At 37.3% G+C, this 21,342-nt stretch overlaps 1 protein-coding gene across 1 annotated transcript in view; it reads left to right on the top strand.

The window, feature by feature from the left end:
- The first annotated feature begins 437 nt into the window (after positions 1-437).
- The window catches only part of LOC117391754 (chemokine-like protein TAFA-2), a 52,234-nt gene continuing 31,329 nt past the window's right edge, over positions 438-21,342 (top strand). The window contains exon 1 of the mRNA XM_033989656.2: positions 438-933. The gene's annotated coding sequence lies outside the window, so the exon portion shown is untranslated. The remainder of the gene's footprint in view (positions 934-21,342) is intronic.

The following is a 21,342-nucleotide window of genomic DNA, read 5'->3' as shown; positions in this document are numbered from 1 at the left end:
AACATATACTATATTTATATATGACCTTGAATTTGGCATTTTTATGGCCTTTACTTGTTATCTGGGATACTGGTCACATGGTTGATGACCACTAGATGGCGGTGCTGTATAATCATTGAGAAACAAACTGGACCTGGCAACATCGCAAAAAAAAAAAAAAAAGAAAAAGAAAAAAAAAGTAACAAAATAAGTGAAGAAGGTTTATTTATTTTCACAATAAAACATAAATATTTGAATTTGTATAAAAAAAATAAAAAAATACATTGGCGTCAGTGGGCTAATTTAGTTTAAACGCCTGTCTTCTTATTGCAGTTTATTGTTTAAAAAAAAACAAAAAACAGGACTAGTGGCATTTTTCCCCCTTTAAAATATATTACTCAAAAAGCCTTAATTTCGGTATCAATGTGCACTTATTGCAATCTGCAGCCGAACTGTGACGTGTGAAGCGGGAGAACGAAGCTGCTGGAGACTCCATAAAAGTTGGTGCGCGCGGAGTGGAGCTGTCAGAGCGAGCAGAGACACGGAGGAGCACGCGCTGAGGCACTGAGGCGACTGCACTGACACGGCTCTGCTCCACACGGGTTTGACACAAGTGCTGGGGATGCAGGAGGAAGCTATTAGGCACCGGGACGTACCCCACATCCTCCAAGCTCGTGTTTATTAGATCCACGGATTTTAGCGACATTTAAGAAGGTTGGGAAATCAGGACCACCCCATGTGCGTCAGCTGAGATGCCAGAGAATAATTCCGATTGCTATTAAAGCCAATTTTTTTTTTTTTTACCATAAGGAAAACCGCTGCGCAAAGGTGTAGCCTATTTGCCCCGGTCCAACGCGCCAATGTGTGCACCGCATCGGGTCACCAGTGGATTGTAGCACTCTGCAGATGCGATAAAGGGCGTGAAAGAGCGGGAAGGGAGTGGGACGCCTACAGGTAAGAGGCATATCCATTGTCAATTAAATGCATGAGCCCTAATTGAGTTTAGACGACGGTGCGTAATTATTGGAAAACATTAGTGGAAAAATAGTTAATCGTTGTTTTTTTGTTTTTTTAATGCCAATATCCCATGAGTAAATTAGAAGTTTTAACGTGACAAACATTCTAAACCTTCTTATTACAACAAAAAAACGTATATAAATAAATAAAAACAAATGTAATAACATTTTCAGCTTTAATATATTCCCAAACATTAACTTTTGTGAAACTTAAAGGTGGTCCTATGAGGTAATCGCCTGTCCTGCACACACAGCTGTTTTTTTTATGTTTTTATTTTTTTATTATGTGTTATTTGAGGAAAAGGTGAGTTGTTATACCCTTTTTTTTTAGCCTATATGTTCATATCAGTGTATTAAAAGCATGCCTACAAGATGTGTAGACTATGCACAGGGGATAGGATTAGTTGGATGCTGATGACTTGTGGTTTTTTTTTTCTACAGTTTTAACATTTAGAGGAGGCTAGTTTGGACAGATTTGACTTGTTTTCATGTCACTTTAAAGTTGCAGAGTTGCCTTTTGGGCAGTTGTCTTGTTAGGAAAGTGCGCTGAAGCTGGTGGAAGTGAGCTCATTTTAATAGTGATTTATCGACGTGCCCCGGTGCTCTCAGGCCTGGAGCCAGTCCTTATCCCGTATATGATGAAACATAGTGACAGACTGCAGCTGCCCCAACACTGAGCTACTCACCTGCAACATCACAGCCCATTATAATGAAGGACTCAGGGCGTGCGCGCGCAATGGGCAGGACGCATCAGTATGTAACACTTTATCACAGAACAACAGCAACAGCATTATATATTATGGTAATATAACTACTGCATTTAGTAGGATATATCAGTTCCCTTCAAATAATATTCAGCTTCTGCCCTGCAATTTGTAGATGGAGGTTTAAACTATGCCTATGACGTAATGGGAGAAGGCTTTATCACGTATTGCACATGATTTATATCTTGGAGAATATGTAATCTTTGATGAAAAAGATAAGCATTTTTGTTTTGTTGTGTTGCTTATCATTTATTTATCAAAAAATCTTCTTTCACAGCTGTTTGAGCTAAAAGCTACACAAGTACACCCCATTTTCAGACTTATAATAAGGCTTGATGGAGATTTTAAGGCCAATAAAAATGCTCACAATGCTCTTTTTACTTGCCATTATCTTTCAATTATTTCAACTCTTCTCCTCAATTAGATTTATTCTCAATGAATGGATAGCAGGTTAACTTTGTTTTATAGTATATAGACATAAAACCAATGCTTAATTTACCTGGTCAAATAGAGATGTATTAAATCTGTTTTTACATGGATGTCTGAGAAGGACTGGTATCTCTAGGCCTGTCATGATAACAAATTTTGAAGTGCAGTATATTGCTGAAGTAAATATGGATGAGAAACCAAACCATAAAGCAGAATTATCCCCGCAAAAAGTATTCTAAATGTACAATATTGCTAAAAAATATGAGTTGCAATAAATAAACAGAAAGCAACACTTAGGAAGTTAGTTCGTCTCTATAATAAGTCATAGACGTTTATAATTCAATCTTCTACAGCTCAAATGTCAGCGTAGAACAGAAAAATAACAAAAATTTCCCCAGTAGTACAAAGAAAAAGTACCCACGATAAATACTAACCCCCCAAAATTATCATCCCATTTGTCTGTATAATATTTATTGTAACAGACCTCGGTTTCTCCTTGTCATATATGCTGCCACTTGGACCAAAGACATGTTTATGAATGCTTTTCTACCGTGACGATATCAAAAAGCCCGAACTGCCAAAGTAGTATCCTGCCTTGGCACAGTAGTAATGTAACCATAAATGACTACCAACCGAAGCCTTTTTCCTAAATCTGAGTATGATGCTCCTATAAATAACCTTCTTTTCTCCAGCTCCTTGACAATTCTCCTAACAGCACGCAGCGGCTTGTAGAGCTTTGAGCCACAGAATTACACCTCCCTTTCTGACTTTACTTCAATTCAGGTTTGATTTTGGTGCTCTCAACTCAAAATTGGAGAAAAATCTTACAACTGATTGGATCTTGCCACGCTACATACACACATGAAGTTTCTTGTTTCAAACTTTCAAAATGCTGTTATTTTTCTTGGCATGTTAGCTTGATTTAACATATTGAAACCCAGGTTAAAGGTGCACTATATGTAACTTTTTAGTTGGAGAGTCCTAGTTTGGAATAGTTTGACATTAACGCGTATTTAGTTCCAGAGAAGCCAGTGATGCCACCCGGCCAGGTTACAGGTCAAATGTGTGGACAGAGACGGCTGATAATCAAAATGTTGATATACTGTGGATGTTGTTAGGAACTTATGCAAAATTTAAGTGTTGGTACATTGTTTATTGTACATAATGCTGCAAAAATATCTCTTTATAATAACTGTTGTAATATCTAAAGTGATATTTCTGTATTTTTGCAGGTAAGTCCAGCAATTTCACATTTGCCTTTCACATTTAAAGACATGTTTTACCACATTTCTGTTTGATTGACATGATATCGCCTCAATATTGTCATCAGGATATTCCATTAAAAAAATTTCGATATTGATTTTTGTATATAAATGTAAATATTGTGAAACTTTCCAGGCAAAGGACTAATATCTCTATGAAGACAAACAGGTGGCAAACACTCACCAGAAAAGTTGCATAGTGCTTTAAACGTCATTATTTCTAATGAAGACTACTGTATTTTCCGGGCTATACGTCGCTCCGGAGTGTAAGTTGTACCAGCGAAAAAATGCGTCATAATGAAGAAAAAAAAACCATAGAAGTCGCATTTTTTGGAGAAACTTATTTTACAAAATCCAAGACCAAGAACAGACATTTTATCAAGGCAAGTTATAATAATAATAATAAAATAGAGAACAACAGAGAGAGAACATATGCCGGCTTATCCACAAACACAAGACACACGAGGGTTCTTTTCACTGTTGTTTACTGTGGTCTTACTTCTTCATCACAGTTCACACCGTAGAACTAGCAAACACATAAAATATGACATAAGCTTTGGCTCATATTACATATACACACAGAATTGCATATGAACGCATGGGAAATATCTATACCACTTTGGTCTGCTAGTAAATAGCTGTTTGTTCTGTAAAGCAAAGAAAAATGGATCAATTCTTTCCCAATTAGAGCACTTTAGTAACTCTAAAGTAGACAGTAAACTTTGTTAATTGCTGTGAACCAATGAGAGGAACACCACTTCACTGAGTACAATGAACTCAGGGTCAGATCGCCTCATTAGCTATTGTTGTTTTTGAGCAAAGACTTCTGCCTTACCTAACTTCTAAGAAAATGAATATTGCGAAAAATAAACTGTTTTAAAAGTGGGCCTTGCAGACTGCTTTGGCCAATTTGTAATAACTGTCATTCCCACGTCTTCTGCTACTATTCCCTGTGGCTTCACATCAGTGATTTCTTTTTTGATTTGTAGGACAGTTCACAGGAATGACAAATGCAGACTTGTCACAACTCAATTAAGTTGCATACAAGATGACAAGTGTAAAACCAAACAAACAAGGGCAGGCAGGGAGGATATCTTTTTTGTATATTGCAAAATAATAAGAAAAATATGCAAAAGTTTTAAATGAATTAGATAAATCCCACAATTCTCCCTTTATCTCTACTTCATTACTCTTTATTTATACTTTCTCTATACCCTGCCTCTTTCATCAAATTGTTCACGTATTTTGTTTACACAGTATGACTGATGAAGTTTATTGGATTTTTAACACATTGGTAGACCTGTACATTTTACAACTTTGTCATTTGTAAACGACCTTTACCCTCAGAATATACACTAGTACCTCTACACTTTCTCTTCATACTCGTGTGTGCCCACTGAATTAGTTAAGTACATTGTGTAGAAAACCTATGCAAACCCATTGATAGCTGTTTCCTTCACATGCCTTCAAAGTGTGGACCTGCAGTTCTTTCATATTTCCGTCAATATCCCGTTTGCCAGATACAACAAAAGATGAACCACAAGTGCACAGGCCATTCCAGTGTGTACAGGTCATGGTCAGTGTGTATATGTCCTCTCCAGCATCCACAGCCTCCTCACAGAGCGCACTCAAGGCTCTTCTGATATTGCCGTTTCTTCAAAACTGTGTGAGGTTTCAACTTTACTATTACAATATATAAACATTTTTCAATCAAAGTTGAGGGTTCAGTAGTGACAAGGTTACATAGTGTGTGGTGGGTAGTGGAGAACAATCACACGTTATGTTTTGTTGGTAGTGTTATTACTGCAAGGGGTCAATTTAAAATATGTCACATAAATTCACGGCTGATGTTATCTGTATTTCTTTATGCTTTGACAGACTTTCGTAAAACATTGGTTGTCAAAACTTAGTGGGATTTATCGACTGCACAGTTTATTCTGCCTTTTGACGTATGAAGATGCTGTTTACTTTAGTATTTCTCTGTATATATATATATATGTAGTAGTTTGTTTGTTTTTTTGCAAGATCCTAATACTTTTGAGAGCTCCACGCCACATCCCTTTATAGTTTATTAATTTATGTCCAGGGCATGTTTTATGTCGATCAAGAATTTCTTTAGTTGACTGCAGCCCTTGATCTTATTGTTAAAGAACTAGACGAGCATTAGAAAAAAACTAACACTTTTTTCCAGATATTTAGTATTAGACTATTGTATATTTATACCTTTATTTTACCTTTTTTCATTGTAAATTGCAATATTGATCTACAGTAGTTTAATAATAGAAGGCATCCACTGACTTCCTGTTCAGACCTGTAGAACTCAGAGCCCCTTTTCTCCTCTTAGTAACATTTTTCTGTAGGTGGCAGCAGGTTTTCAAATATCATTTTGATTCCAAGAGACTTTTTTTTTTTTTTACCTCACCCAGAGTTAGATTTTTTTTGGATGTGACATATCTAATGAATCTTGCCTAAACTTGTGCTTTATACGCTATATTTTGAGCCTATATAATTATTGTCACAGTGCCACATAACTGGGTTGCTGTCTCCGTCTTTTCAGTTTAAAATTAGCCTGTTTTGAATGTTTTTTTGTTTTTTTTTATCTGTCAGCTACTTATTAATAATAATTCACTGGAGTGTCAAGAGAAAGCTATTCAAATTACCTGATTATTCCACTGGCATTATTTATATGGGTTATTTAAAGCCTTGTTTGTCAGTGTCATTGTCCGTACAGTGATGGAGGAGTGTTTTTGGATTTGAATACATTATGAAAACAAAACATGTTCATTTAATCTCCGTGTACTTCATTATGTGCTTAACACTTAATGCTGTATTAATTGGTAATGTTGTGTGTTGACACTGTCAGGTTATTTTACTACTGATTCAATTATTTGGGCAGTTTAAAAACGCAAATAAAACACCAATTAAAAAGTGTATATTTAATTAGCTTTAAGAAAGATTTGGACTTTCCCATAAATTTGCACAACACTGTTGATGAAATGTAGTCTCCCACATGCATTCTGTTCAATGGAAGTAGTGGGTTTCTGGAGTGGAGTTTAATCTTTTATATAAATTGGACACATTTGCATATATGTTAAACGCCTCGGTGGAGTTCTGTGATGTTTGAGTATTGTAGTAACAACTTTTCTGAAGCACAAAACAACATTGAATGACTTTAGGCCCTAGTGACCTATAAACTAATGCGATTAATTATTGAATACATTGACATAAAATTCTTATTATGCAAATGATCCACACATCAGTTGTTAAATCCATAGAGTATTTCTGAACATTAATATTCATAATAGCATTTGGAGGAAGATCCAGGGTGCTATAACATCTGCTGTGCACTGCCTGAGATGACAAGGTGGGAACCAATCAGATCCCCGCACACTTGCAAGATAATTTGATGCGTTGTTTTTGATTAGCTTGCAGCTCCGGGTCCCTGGGCAAACCGTGTTGTGATCATGTTGCACCTGCCTGAATGCTGGAAATCAGAGTCATGCTTTGAACTGGAGAATGCATGCTTCTCACAAAATATACTCACTTAATAAGACCAAATCACCTTCTGTACAGGGATGTGTGCAGCTGTCACAACACGTTTATCTCTGTCTGGTATTTCATGCGTGTATTTATTTGGAGTTGCATGACAATATTTTGATGTACTATAACTGTATAACATATCTGTGTTGGTTATGCAGAATTACACTTTGATACTGACAGTGACTTCAGGAACTTGGCACCTACTTGTGTTTGTTATCACATGTTTAGAGGTGTCTTTGCCTATCGTGGAACTAGAAGGTTTAAGAGCAAGTTTGAAGGAACACAGCAGTATACAAACCTTAAATTAATGTTGTGAGAATAATTTAATAATAGACATTTTAGAAAGAGTTTTAAGTAAATGGGTTTCTTTGTATTCTTGTTAACTCATAGTCTTAATTTATTTATCTGTTTATTTATTTATCTATCTGTTTATTGGGTCACCATTAGTCTTCACAAAAGTTAACTATTCTTCCTGGGGTCCACCCTCACTCATACTCATACTTTCCTTGTTAATATCTGAATTCCTTTTGCACGCTCTTTTATTTCGACTAATTACACTTTATTGTGTATTAAGTGCTGCTATGACATGGACGTTTCTTTAATGTGGGATCAATGATGTTCTATATTTTCTTATCTTATATTAATTAATTACTTATACTACAACAATTAATAAGAGCTGAGAATATCATGTTGGACATACCACCACACTCTATCTTTGTCATGCCTACATATGCACCCTCTCCACTTCATAATGGATTGCCCTGTGCACTTATTACATTACATCTATCGGCCTTTACTAATCCAAAGACTCCTCAGTTCTGCTTGAGCCACAGCTGTGTATGTGCAGTGCATGTAGTGTTTGATCCCATGCACCCGTCTAAGCCGTGCACCCAGGGGCTCCGCTGTGTAACTCAAAGACCTGATCCTGGCAGCTTGTGGCTTTCTATCTGACCGCTCCCTCCTCTTATCTGGCCAATAAGCCCTTTTAATTGCTTACACACAGAGCCCTATCGGTGCGTGTAGTGAATGTGGAGATAAGGGTTACACACAGTCAGGCATTAGTAACAGGAGAGACGACCACAGAAAAACAGAGCGCAGGCTCCCAGGAGGCGCTCCAGTCAGGAAATAGCTGAGGCCAGCCTATTCATTTCACACTGTCCTGGAGAGGACAAGTGCATTCGCTTGAAGTAAAGTACAGTTGCTTTCAACAAAACTAAAGAAAAAAACTTAGAACATACAGTAAAGTAGTACAGTTTGTATTTCCTCTCAGGGCAAGGCAGTGGAGTTATGGTGAAGGGGATGGAGCACCTCAGGCGGTAGAAGGTTTTGCTGCTGTGGGGGAGAGGTGTTGTGGTTGAAGAGGTGATGGATGACTAATTAAACGACCAACAGGTGACAGTAGGTATAAATCTGGAAATGACTGTGTATTTGGAAGTTAATTAGTTAGGTAGGTGGGTTAGCTTTATAATATTTTATGTGATTTGTGGAATTATGGGTAACACTTTATAATAACTACACTTTAATTAACCTTAATAAAGCATGAACAAAGTCTTAATTCATACAAATGGTGAGAATGATTCAGGCTTAGTCATGACTTCATTAACACCCCAACACTTTCATCGGCGGGATATCCAGTTGGAGTTTGCTGATTAAACCAGAACCGTCCAAACCCCTTTAATTAAGTTAAGCCTAACTTATTCTGTATTTGTTAATAATGAATTAAGTCTTTTCATGCTTTATTAAGGCTACTTATTATTATTATTACTTATTATAAAGTGGTACAGAATTATGCTTTGTGAATCTTTACTGTTGACTTTTTGAACTGCACCCTTAATTTGACCTTTGGTGAAAGCTACAAAAATGAGCATCTGTAAATACCTTCATGTTAAATGTAAATATTTTAAATTAGCGTCTACAGTATTTGTCTGTGATAGCCTGATAATTGGATGTAATTCCAGCAGTGTGTCATCAGTAGTGCATGTTTTTAACCCAGGTGGCCCTCATAAGGAATTAGTCAACACCAGGGCTGGGTAAATGTCAGTTACGTCATTTCTACTCAGAATGAGTTAGCAGAGGGACACCGTCATGGGCTCGTTTACATCCAGCTGACTGCAGGTAGACAGCGTGTATCCAAGCATAGAGAAAAAGCCAACAAAAGTAACAGGTATAGGCAGGTCAATGATAAAAGCACACTATGGTTTACTGATAAATGTTATAGCAGCAATGCATCTTAAAACCCAGTGAAAAGAAGAATGAAATTGTAGCTCAATACAATGGAACACATTTGCCTGGCAAATCCAGACTGATATCTCTCTGTATGTTTTATACAGGTTGATATCAGTCTGTCACCATGCTCTCTGTTGCGGCTCAAGTCTGTTCAAACGTGATCGTGCAATCATATCTGCTTTTTGACACTTGTAAAACAAAGGACCTCATTGTTCACCTATGATTTAGTAACAAAATCTAATTTATCTCACTTCAGATTAACAGAGTTTAGTTCTTCCCTCATTGGTTCTGTAGAAATCTGCAGTGTTTTTCAGCTCCCTGTGATTTTTTTTTCTTTATTATTTCCGATATGGACGGACCAGGCGTGTCCCGACTGGCTAATCCACCTGACAATGACGCCTATTTGAAAACGGACATTCATTGGTGACCAGACTCACATCTACATGAAGTATTGAAGTGTGTATACGGGATGCCAGACATGGAACAGATCTCACAATATTAGTTTTGTTCCATTTGCACTACAGGTGCAGACACATCTGAGCAAAAAGCCAAATAAATACATGGATTGTGATTGGCTATAAATTAGGTCTGCAGCAGTATGTGACTTGACACCTCAACTGTGATACGGTGCCAGTGATGCTCCCTGGAGGAACAGTGGTGGTTGTCCTTATCACCTTTGTGTTCTGCAGTTCCTGTAAAGAGCTGGAGGTGAATATGAAGTGAATATATATTCAGATATTGTCGTCTGTCAGTCTGTCACAGTCGCAGGAGAAACTCATTATCATATTAATCTTCTCTCATTATGTTTTATCTGTAAAGATCAGAGGCATATGGGTTCAGGGGCTTTCCTTAAATGTCTGATTAATACTTCTATAGCTTACAGATAACCTAATAGTTTTGGCCCTCTAAAAAAGATTAGGGTTATGATATTATGAGTTATAACCATGTTGTTTTTCTTCTTTCTTATTTACCCACACATAGTTGTATATAGAGTGATTCAAGATGCTATTGCTCTAAACATATTTTTATCCTCACAACAGTCAGTCATGGTAATATGCTCATTCAGCAGTGGTGAGAATGATAATATTAATGCCTTGCACTTGTAATGCACTTTAAAGGCTTGGATAAGCCCTGCAAAGAGACACACTCTAGTCATTATTCATTCACTCTGATGATGGTAAGCTACTTCTCTGACCATAGCTGCCCTCGGTTGGTGTACTCTAACCCCTGAGCCACAGTTGCCCACTGTAATACAAGTGTAGTTAGGGTCTTTTGTGGCCATAAACATAACTAAGGTGAGGACTGGTCAGTTTGGATATATTAGACAAGTGAAGTCTAACCCAACTGTGGGTGTCTACGCTGCCAGACGCCTCCCTGTAAGCGTTTCCACTCTTCAGCTTTAGTAATTAGCTGTCAGCACACACAGCCTGACTTAGTAATTGGTGAGTGTGGTGGAGCCTCATTAGTGTGGAGCATTTGAGAAGTTGATTTAAGCTCTGCCCTTCTGTTTGACAAAAAGGGACATGTGTTGTGACTCAGGACGATTGCACCAGGCATCTACTACAGTGGACGCACAGCAAATTCTACTCAAAGATTATTTCTACTTGAATCCATCACTTACAATAGACCTTTTAATTGAGAGAAAATTAGAGCTGGGCGATTACAAAAAAAAAAGAAACAAAGCAATTTAGACCTGATACTGAACACGATATTTATATATACAAATAAAATGAGTTATTACTGAACATAAACAATACAGACTTTAATTCATTGTAATTTAACAGAATAAAATAGCCAGTTAGATCCCTCCAAATCTGTACTCGGCTACAAACCACATACTTTTAATGAGAATTGGCTGTAGGCCTCTGAAAGACCGAAGCTGATCACTGAAAATTAGAAACGACTGAATCTTGATCTCAATTAAAATTAGATTAATTGCACAGCCAAAGGGGGAAAATGCCTTAAATCCTAACTTGAGAAATTCAGTATTTTGTTCATTTCTGTGTAAATAAATGCATTTACTTTAATGAAATGATTTAAACATCTTGGCATATTAAGTATGAGTCATGTAATATCCAGCCAGTAATGAGGACCTAACTTTACACAGCTCCATGTTAATGAGAGCAGGGATAGACATGGCCAGTGTGCACATGATGCCGTTACAAGAGCCTGTTAATACGTACATTGTAAGGCAGAACTCATTTAGTTAGCACAATTTAGCAACTTAAGCAGAAGAGGGTGTTTAATTTTGAACTTTAAATCATCTGCCTCAGCATTTTTTGACAGCATCTTTAACTTGTAGAGTCAGATCTTCATAATAGATCAACCAGGATCATTCTTATATGCCAAATTTATCATTACACACCTTAAATACTATATAGAGGCAGTTAGTTCTTTGGGTTTGAAACTTTTTCGTTGTGTTTTGGTCGTGTGCCAATTGCTTGCTCCTAGTTGCATCCAATTTTGTGCAGAGGGCTGATCATAATGGGCTTTATTAGCATTGTCACAGGGCTCCAATCTGACAGAGTCCTTTAGCCACACACTGTGATCCCCTTTGGCTGCTACGCTAATAGCCACAGCTTCATGGAACTTTTTATCCTCCCATTTCCCTGTAAGTCACAACAGTCCCGCTCCATCGCCAGTCGAAGGCATTAAGTAATTATGACTGCTTATTGACTGCTATGGGCTGCAATAAGGGCTGTAATTGCAGTGGAAACTCTAATCAAGTCAGACTAAAATCGTGAGGGCAAAAATGTCACGGCGAAACAGCCACATTGTCCTTGGCGAAAAATCGTCATTCCTTTGGGAGTTTTCTTTCATATCACTCTCTACCCAAATATCACATGGATCTTAGAGATGAGCACTGAATTCTAAATCACAGATAAAGGTCATAATTTGACATTTATCTCTGTCTATTGGAAACAAGAAGATACGTTTTTGAAGATTCATGCAGCATAGTCAGATATTGTTACTTATGATTGGGCACATAAGGTGATCTATCTCATTTGATGTCTGTTATTGTCCAAATACCTTAGAAAATATGATGATTCTGGTGGTGTAAACTAATAAAATGCCAAAATGTTTTCATAAGACTGGCTGGCCTCAATATTCTAAATAAATATATAACAGCAGAACTGACTTTAAAATTCTTTCTCCCCCAGAGAGATTTGCATGATGTTTATCACCAAGATAAAATGTGTGGAGATATGAATTGGCAAAATAAGAATAATTCATATAAACATCTCAAAACTGTGAACTCTCAGTTTCTGCTGGTGTGCACACATTAGGCATCTTAATAAATGATTCTAAGGCCATTTCCCACTTGTTTGCCTCAAGGATTTAAATCTATGTTTATGAACTTTCTTTTGTACGGTGTCCTTGAGTGCTTATATAGGTACCTTTAAATAAAAAACGTATTATTATTAAAAAATTACCCTGTTATTGACCTTTTTCCGTCCTGCCCACGTTTTCTGTAAATGCAACTAAACCGTGCTTTCTTTAACTTCCGGTTAAGTGGGTTCCTTTCAATGAAGTGTTACGACCCGGCTCATTTAGGGTCAGGGAAGTAACGAAAAACCTAGATGGAAAAATAGTAAATTAAGAAGTAATTTATTGAGCAGGGTTGTAGAAGGTAAACTAAACAAAAGGGATCTAAAATATTTAAACAGAAGGTAACTTGCATGGTTTAAACAAAAGAAACAAAGGTTAAGTTTAACTAAGAAGCAAATTTTACAATAACATAATAAAATCTTGACAAACACACACAGTCAGTACTGACAGTCGAGTATTTCAAAACAGAGTCACTTCCACATTTAGTGACATAATAAAAGAGCAGCCCTGAACAGATGTGCTGAATCTTCTTAAGTAGGGAGATGCAGGTGAGCCACAGGATTGGGCAGGGAAACAGTCCTCCAGTCACTAACGAGGACTCACACAGCCAGGATTTCAGGGGGGAAAGAGGACAGATTCAGGCACACACACGAAACATAATAGGCAAAAATACTAACAATGAAAAGAACTTAAGCCCTGGGGCTGTAACATGGATAATTTGGGAAAAGTTTTGCCATTAAAATATTATATAAAGCAGGTTGATTTGTGTAAAATGTTCACTGTTTATGTACAACAACAAGTCAAGAATGCACCGATTCTCTGGGAGGCTTTAAAACAACTTTGTAGTCTGTATAGAACTTATTTGCTGCCAAGATCAGCAGCTCCATGCAAAATAATACACCCTGTATAGCCTCTGGAATAAGGTGGATATCTATTTGGTTTAGCACCACAAGAGGATGAGGATAATTCTGAGAAATACCAGAACTGACAGATAAAAATTCTTGGTCTTCTAAAAGTGCAACACCAAGTAAGAACAAATATTTGGCTACACCGTCTACACAGTTTAGCAGTGTCGTCTTCTCTCACCTGCATGTGTTGGTACTCAATCAAACCCACATGTTGATCCTTGTGCCCTGGTGCTGGCGACGTGCCGAGTGTAATCATTTATGTGTCCAAACAGCCGTCTGCAGCTCTGGGAGTGGCAGGTCTTTTACAGTCTGTGTTTGAGGATGCGGGCGAGTCGCATGGGACTTGGGGTTTTAAGGGGGAGACTCTGAGTGATAGTAATGAGCAGCAGAAGACGGCGCTGTGCTGCTTGTAGTCTGTATGTCGCCCAATTATCCGCACCTGTCTAAAGATGGTGGCGCTTCAGAGCTCCACGCACATGGCCCCGCCCCCGAGTTTGGTATGGGCTCTGGTAATGAGAGAGGTTTGCTATGGAAACTAAACACTACTGTCTCAAGCGTGAGTTTACTTTTTGGGTCTGTCCACACTGTTGCTAGTGATTGCATTCAACCTGACACTTTTACTCAGTCTGTCACACTGTAAAAAGTTTGATCCAAGGAGTATGTTGTATGGTGAAACAAACTGTTGACTATATATTCTCTTGTCTTTGTTCCACAGCCTTGTTTTTACAGCTTATGACCTGTAGAGGTTAGAATTGACCTCAAACTGCAGGCTAATCTATAGGCGCTCTGCAGGCATCCCTTTACACTAAGAGAACAGCTCCTGAGATCATAATACTCAAATCTGACTGTATTGATTTGAACTTGAGATTTGAGTGTAGAAGGTTGAATTTATAACTTCTGTGACTCATTACTGCTACAAACTCTCTACTAAAGCGTTTCATTTTACTATTACTATGCAGCTCATGTTTTGTTTTTTTGTTTTTTTAACATATTATGCATTTAGAATAGTTTTTTTGGGGGATAATTATACTTTAAGGTTGTTGTCTCATTAGTATAAATTAGTTTCAATATTATCGTTTATCTTCTGTATAAAAACCTAGTGACTGAAGTTGTTTACAGTGTTACCTCATTTATCGCGGGGGTTAGGTTCTAAAAATAAGTAGTCCGCTTTATTTTTTACAGTTATTATATACGTTTTAACACTGTAAAACCCATCACCACACAATTTATACACTTTTCTCAGATAGGCATTGACATTTTCGCACATTTCTATCTTGTTTAAACACTCTCAAAGTTCAAACTAGGTAGGTAGGTGCCTTTGTCGGTGCAGCATGTTTCATCAACACTGTGGGGTTTGTCGGGGTGAAAACTTGCAAACATACAGCACTTCAGCACAAATTTTGCAAGCTGAACGCATTCTGTACTGTACAGGACACACGGGACGGAGGAGATTGATCGACAATGGTCTACAGTAACAAATGAGTAAATATTTTTAAATGTATTATTAAAGTTAGCCCAATAAATGTCAAAAAAAAAGAGAGAGAGAAAAGTATTCCATTATTATCGGTGATGCCTGCTGACAACTTTATACAAGGGGACTACAGAATCAATTTATAATAGCACAGCATTATCACATTAGCACAATTAGATCGAGCCCTTTCAAATTCAACACAAGTGTGAAAGTATTATATAATGACCGACTGTCAAACAGAGGCATTCAAAAGAGCTATATTCAGTCTTAGCCTGAAAATCACCAAAAACACCCAAGACCAGCATTAGTCATCATCGCCTATTCATGCCCACAGAGCTCGAAAGGACCAAAACAGACTTATATCAATTGTACAGCCAGCCACAACTTAGCAGGGCAAACTGTCACCTTTTACACAACAGACAGTGGCCAAACAGCGTCAACACAACCTGATAGTAGGACTGGGGTAGGCGTTATGGCAGTGAAAATGATCATGATTCCCTGTTTTGTTTTGTTTTTTGTTTAATGCAGCTCTATGGTCACGTTCCACCACCACTCCTCCTATTGCTGGTGCGTGTTTGTAAGAGATTGGAGAGTTCAATATGCATTTAGGAAAACATTTCGGATTCACTCAGGCTAACTGTTAACATTTTAATTCTCAGGTTATGGGGCTTCATGCTGCTGTTGTGCCTTGCTTTAAAATCTGTGCAGCCAACTTTATTTTGAATTTTAATATTGGCATTAAACTGTATGACTGGAGCTTGATTTAAATGTTGCCAGATGCAGGGACACAATACTGTGGTACTTTTTATTTCAACTGGCTAAAACCTAAAGAGGGGACGGTTTGTCAGACATCAAATAAATAACTTGACTTAATGACTGTGTGGTTTCTACGCAAGAGTTAATTATGGTCCTGGGCCTATCCCAAGTGGCATTGTTGGACCTTTTGTATTTTTTCTTTTATTAAATTATTCTAAATCAGCCGTACCACTTGTCTTGCCTTATTAAAAATGCACTATTTCATTGTTTAAAGTTGATTTATTTCAAATATTAAACTATAGTGGTAATACAGCAGTTAATATTAGTAGTACTTTTAAATAGCATAAATTGTAGGCTAATACTTCTGGACATCTTCATCTTTCCTTTCCCAGTGCTCAATTAACCGTATTCCAATTCAGTTCAAGTGTGACCCAAATTTCTCTGCCACACTGATAGCTTGGTGGAAATTCATATTTTTTGTTCATTTATTGTCATACATTTGGTTTGACAAAGGGAGAGCTTGGTCCACCATGTTCTTAATTACCAAAATCCACATCCAATCTCCGTCATCTTTGCCATAGCGGCGGATCCATTAGCCTTCTCCTGTTTCAGTGCAGACATGCCAGGCCATTAGTTCTGCTACGCTCTGCTACTTTTCGATATCTTTCCATTTCAGCATTTTCTCCTAGAAAATGGGAAAACTTGTGGATTAATTTGAGCTAATCTCCCATTTTTATTGCCTTTAATTACTAGTTCTGGCCTTTGACACTTTGAATGGTCATCAAGAATAAGCTGACTTGGAGCTGCCCCATCTTTTAGTGAGAGGACGCTTAGCATAGTTGCATTGATTTCATTCATTCAAATTGATCTTTCAGTCTGTTTGTTGAGCTGTGTTCATCGCGGCTGATGGGTTTTCATATCTTTTATAATATTAAAAAAAAAAAATCTCTGGCTTTCCATCTCTCTGAAGCAGTGGCCGTCTTGGAACAACAAAAACTGTTTCTGTTACTCGGGTCACTCCTGACAACCTTTTAATGCTGCTTCTTTTATTTCGATGTCCACAATCTCCTTCTGTTTTTCCCTAATGGTGGGGCTCATTGTTTCTTTATTTCATGTGTATTTTTCAACCTCAAACTGTAAGTAAAAAAGTAGGCACATAATTTCATACTTGGAAAAAAAAATCTTATATAATTGAAGTCAATGAAACCCAAAATCGCTTAAGTGTATTAGATTTTTTTCTTCTAGTAGATGGCCAAGTGAAAACTGCTAAATGCTAAATAGAAGCAGTATTGTGTGACCGGTGCAAGCAGCCAATCAAAATGCTCCCTTCTGAGGCAGCAGCAGGCACAAGTTTGCAAGTTTATAATTTAGTGTTGCATTAAAGAAATTGCCACATTTCCCTGTAACCAGTCCAGCGGTGAATCTATAACACACTTTCATAAACTATAAGTCCTCTAAGCACTCTCACGCTGCCTGAACCTCCTCCTCAGAGATCGATGAGGGTGCCTAAAAATTAAGTGGAATAAGTGCAGCATGTAATTGAGTGTGGGTCCTATAAACTGGACGGTAAAACTTTAAATTAATTACAAAGGAATAATCTGTCTCCCTATACTCATAGCAGACTTTGGTTGGTTTCATTTTAAGTTTGGAGGAAGTTTTTAGTCACACTGGTTTGTGATATCTGGATACAAAGTTTCTGGAAGAGCTGAGCACAAAAAATTATTAAAAGGTAAAAGTAAGTCACACATCAGAATGGAAACAGGAGACCTCAGCGGCCGTGTTTCCATTCTGATGCATTGTACTGGGTCCAATCTAATCTCCAAAAGAGATCAGATCTCTGCTCTTCTCCTGGAGGCCAGCTTGGACTATCTCTGCTTAACAGAATTCTGGCTTCACAGAAAAATTCCAACAAAGACTGAACACTACCCTTGAATGTCTAGCTTTGAACGTACTCCTGCCTCCATCAATCAATTTTAATGTTGCAGTCCTCTATAATTAACCTACTCATGCTGCTGTTTTTTATGATGAATTGAGCCTTGTTGTTAAAAAAAAAACTATAAACAGACTTGGTATGGTGACTTCAGCATTAATTGTGACAAAAGAACTAAACAAAAATTGGAAATACTGATGACCAATTTTAACTATTATCAAATGATTAAAGGCCTGACCAGGATTACTAGACGGACTAAGATCCTGACTGACATGGCACTTACTAACAAACCTGATCGTATCACAAAGACTAACCGGACTCTTTGACCATAATATGACCGTGACAGAAAACTTACAAGAAAAATTCTTTGGTAAATCTAATTCCCAAACCCAAACCTTTGCAGTTCAAAAGAGAATTAAATCATTGAAGATGTGGATGATTGCTGTAATTCTACATTTGCTTCTATCATAGAGTTAACAGGAACATTTATACAGCAAAAAAGTGCAAATATAAACAAAATAGTATACCGTGGATAAATAATGAATTAATAACATCTTAACATACAAAAGCTTAAGAAACAAAGGTACATGAACTTCATAAAGCACAAGCCTCATATTACTCTCAACTCACAGGCAATACTAAGGGAAATAATAACTCCCTCTGGAAACATTTCAGTAATTTAACCAATAAAACATCAAAACAAAAAGGCATTCGGGAACTTGTTAAATAGCAGAAGTACCAAAGAAAATGCCGCCATTGCTACTGGATTGAATAGTCACTTTGTGAAGTCAGTAGAGGAAATAACTAAAGAATTTGAGGCCGTTGATCATTTCAGTGTAGCTGAAATGTAGCTGCTGAATCTTTACAAAAAGCAGAGACTGATGAAGTTAGTGTTGCAAAGATAATTACAAAAATTGTCCAATTCTAAATCAAATGACAAATATAATATGAACAGCTGCTTTTTAAAAAGATTCCAGAGTGTGCTTGTTTATTCATTTTAATTATGTATTCATTTAATTGGGACAGTGCATGTTAATGGACAGACATGATACAACATGAATGTAAACACACCAGATTATAGCAAAAGGGCTGGAGTCACAGAAGGGCCAAACAAAATAAAACTCCACTCATTGCACAGTATTATTGAACTGTCCAAAATATTGCAGTCCATTCATTGAACAGTCTCCGTTATTTCACAGTCATTTTGGCCACACATTCAACACATTTACATTTTATGCCCACCCTTTTTATATTTTGCCCATACATGCAAATATGTCTACTTAGAAAACACTTGACACACTTTGCAATCTTTCAATTAGAACCTTGAAATTCCCCACTGCTTGGAAAAACAGTGTCCCAGTATTCAAATCAGTAGCCCAGGAATGCACATCAGACTACAAGCCCATAGCCATTTTACCCATATTATCTAAAATAATTGAGAAAACTGTAGTCACACGGCTAATTGACCACCTGCACCCCAGCAGTTTGGTTTTAGGGCGTGGAACTCCATTGAATTTGCAAACTGCTGTTTTATTGAAAATATGAAAAAGTCCATGGACACGGGAGAGGTGATGAGGGCTGTATTTTTAGATTTAAAAAAGACATTTGAAACAGTAAATCATAATCTATTTTTATCGAAAATGTCATCTTTCAACATCTCCGCAGAGGCAGCACACTGGTTTGCATCTTAGCTCTGATCCATATCACAGTGTGTCTTAAAGTGGCTCAGGACAAATCTTTATTTTGAAACATTCAAATGGACATTCCCTAGGGCTCTTTATAAATGACTCATCTTTGTCCTGCCCAGGTGTCAAATGCCAGCTTTATGCGGACGATGCAGTCCTTTGTGCATCTGCTAAGACGCTGGAGCAGGCTGCAGACCTTTTGCCTGCTTGTATGGGAGATGACTCAGTGGCTCGATCAAAATCCGTTGGTACTAAGTCTCACCAAGAAAGTAGCAGTGTGTTTTTCAATAAAAAGTAAAAAAAAAAAAAAAAAAATAGCTCAAAATTTTCAAATCAACTTAAAAAATGAAAAGAAAAAAAAAATCATTCTGCAACAGATTTCAAATATCTGAGGCTGGTTCTTGATCCCCAACAAAAATTTGATAAACATGGCAAAAAGTATCCAAAACCATACAAAGCAATCTCAGCTGTTTCAAATGAATCAGACCTTTCATTCCAAACCAGGTGGCCCTGCTGTACATGTGCGCTGTGATTTGCCCTCACATGTAATACTCCATGACAGCATGAAGCCAGGCAGCTCCCTCAGCCACTAAACGCATCGGTTCATTTCACAGTCAACCAATAAAAATCATGAACAAAAAAAAACAAACAATCCTTTATCACTACTGCAATATACTCAAGAAATATCATTTAAGTTTCGAAAGCTTTAACAATTACATTCTCTTAAACAATTATTCAAATGCATTAACTCACTACCACCTGAACTGAGGTGCATAACAGAGTTTAAGTTGTTAACAGTGTTCCCTCGTTTATCTCGGGGGGTTACATTCTAAAAATAACCCGCAACAGGAGAAATCCGCGAAGTAGTCAGCTTTATTTTTTACAATTATTATATACGTTTTAAGGCTGTAAAACCTTTTCTCAGACAGGCATTAACATTTTCTCACATTTCTCTCTTGTTTAAACACTCTCAAAGTTCAAACATTTGTAGGTGTCTTTGTTGGTGCAGAATGTTTCATCGACATTGTGGGTTTTGTCGCTGAGAAAACTTGCAAACATACAGCAGTTCAGAGTCACGCTGCGATCGAACATTTATGTAAATATGGCTGAACGCATTCGGTACTGTGCAAGAGACACGTCACGGAGGAGACTGATTGACAATAGTCTACAGTCCCAGAACACAATGTACGTTCATACTATGTAAAAAAAAAAAAAAAGCGTCCAAAATTGCTCTAAAAAAATCCGTGAAATAGCAAGGTGAACCGTGTTATAGTGAGGGCCGACTGTACTTCAAGGCTCAAGCACTGGTTAAAAACAGACCAAAGTTGTACCCACCTGTAAATATTGTATTGTGCGTGCATCTGAATGTGTTTGAATGTGAGAATGTCTGAAAAATGAAACTGCACTGTAGTAAAGATGTGTTTAAAGATTGTGCTTTTAAACTGTTTTATGTACGAAAAGCCCGGCCAGGAACAGGAGTTGAGAATAAGCACTAGGTATACACTCACATCACATCAGCTGCATACTCTGCCTTTGACTATGTATGAATGCATTGTCCCTGTCCAATAAATAAAATAAAAATAAATAAATCACATTGTGCAAATAAGCAAAAATAAATATATCAAATAAATAACATTAATACATTAAATTGCTTTTATTTGACTAAGCGTGCACGTAAACATAGCGGTAGTGAAGTGATTATAGGAACAAAGAATACCTTTATTTTAATTTATTTATTTTTATTTATTCATTTGATAGAGATACTGCATGTTGACAGGTCATCTGTAACAGGTAGGGTAAATATGTGCGATTATAGCAACTAACTAACTTGAATTTTCTGGATCTTTTGACTGCATAAACCTGTTGCTAAATTCAGGGTATAGTTTAGCCTCCTTGATCATATTGTGACATATAAACATCTTGTGGCATGTTGGTGTTGCAGCAGCACTCTAGCTAATCTGTTGTTCCTGGTGTGATCTCAGGGGAACAGAGGGCTCTTGGTTTATTTTGTGGGTTGTGTCAGATCCGTGCTTGTTTTTGAAGTGT

Source organism: Periophthalmus magnuspinnatus, chromosome 23, assembly GCF_009829125.3.
Source record: "Periophthalmus magnuspinnatus isolate fPerMag1 chromosome 23, fPerMag1.2.pri, whole genome shotgun sequence".
NCBI lineage: Eukaryota > Metazoa > Chordata > Actinopteri > Gobiiformes > Gobiidae > Periophthalmus > Periophthalmus magnuspinnatus.
This window is presented reverse-complemented; position numbering and strand designations above follow the sequence as displayed.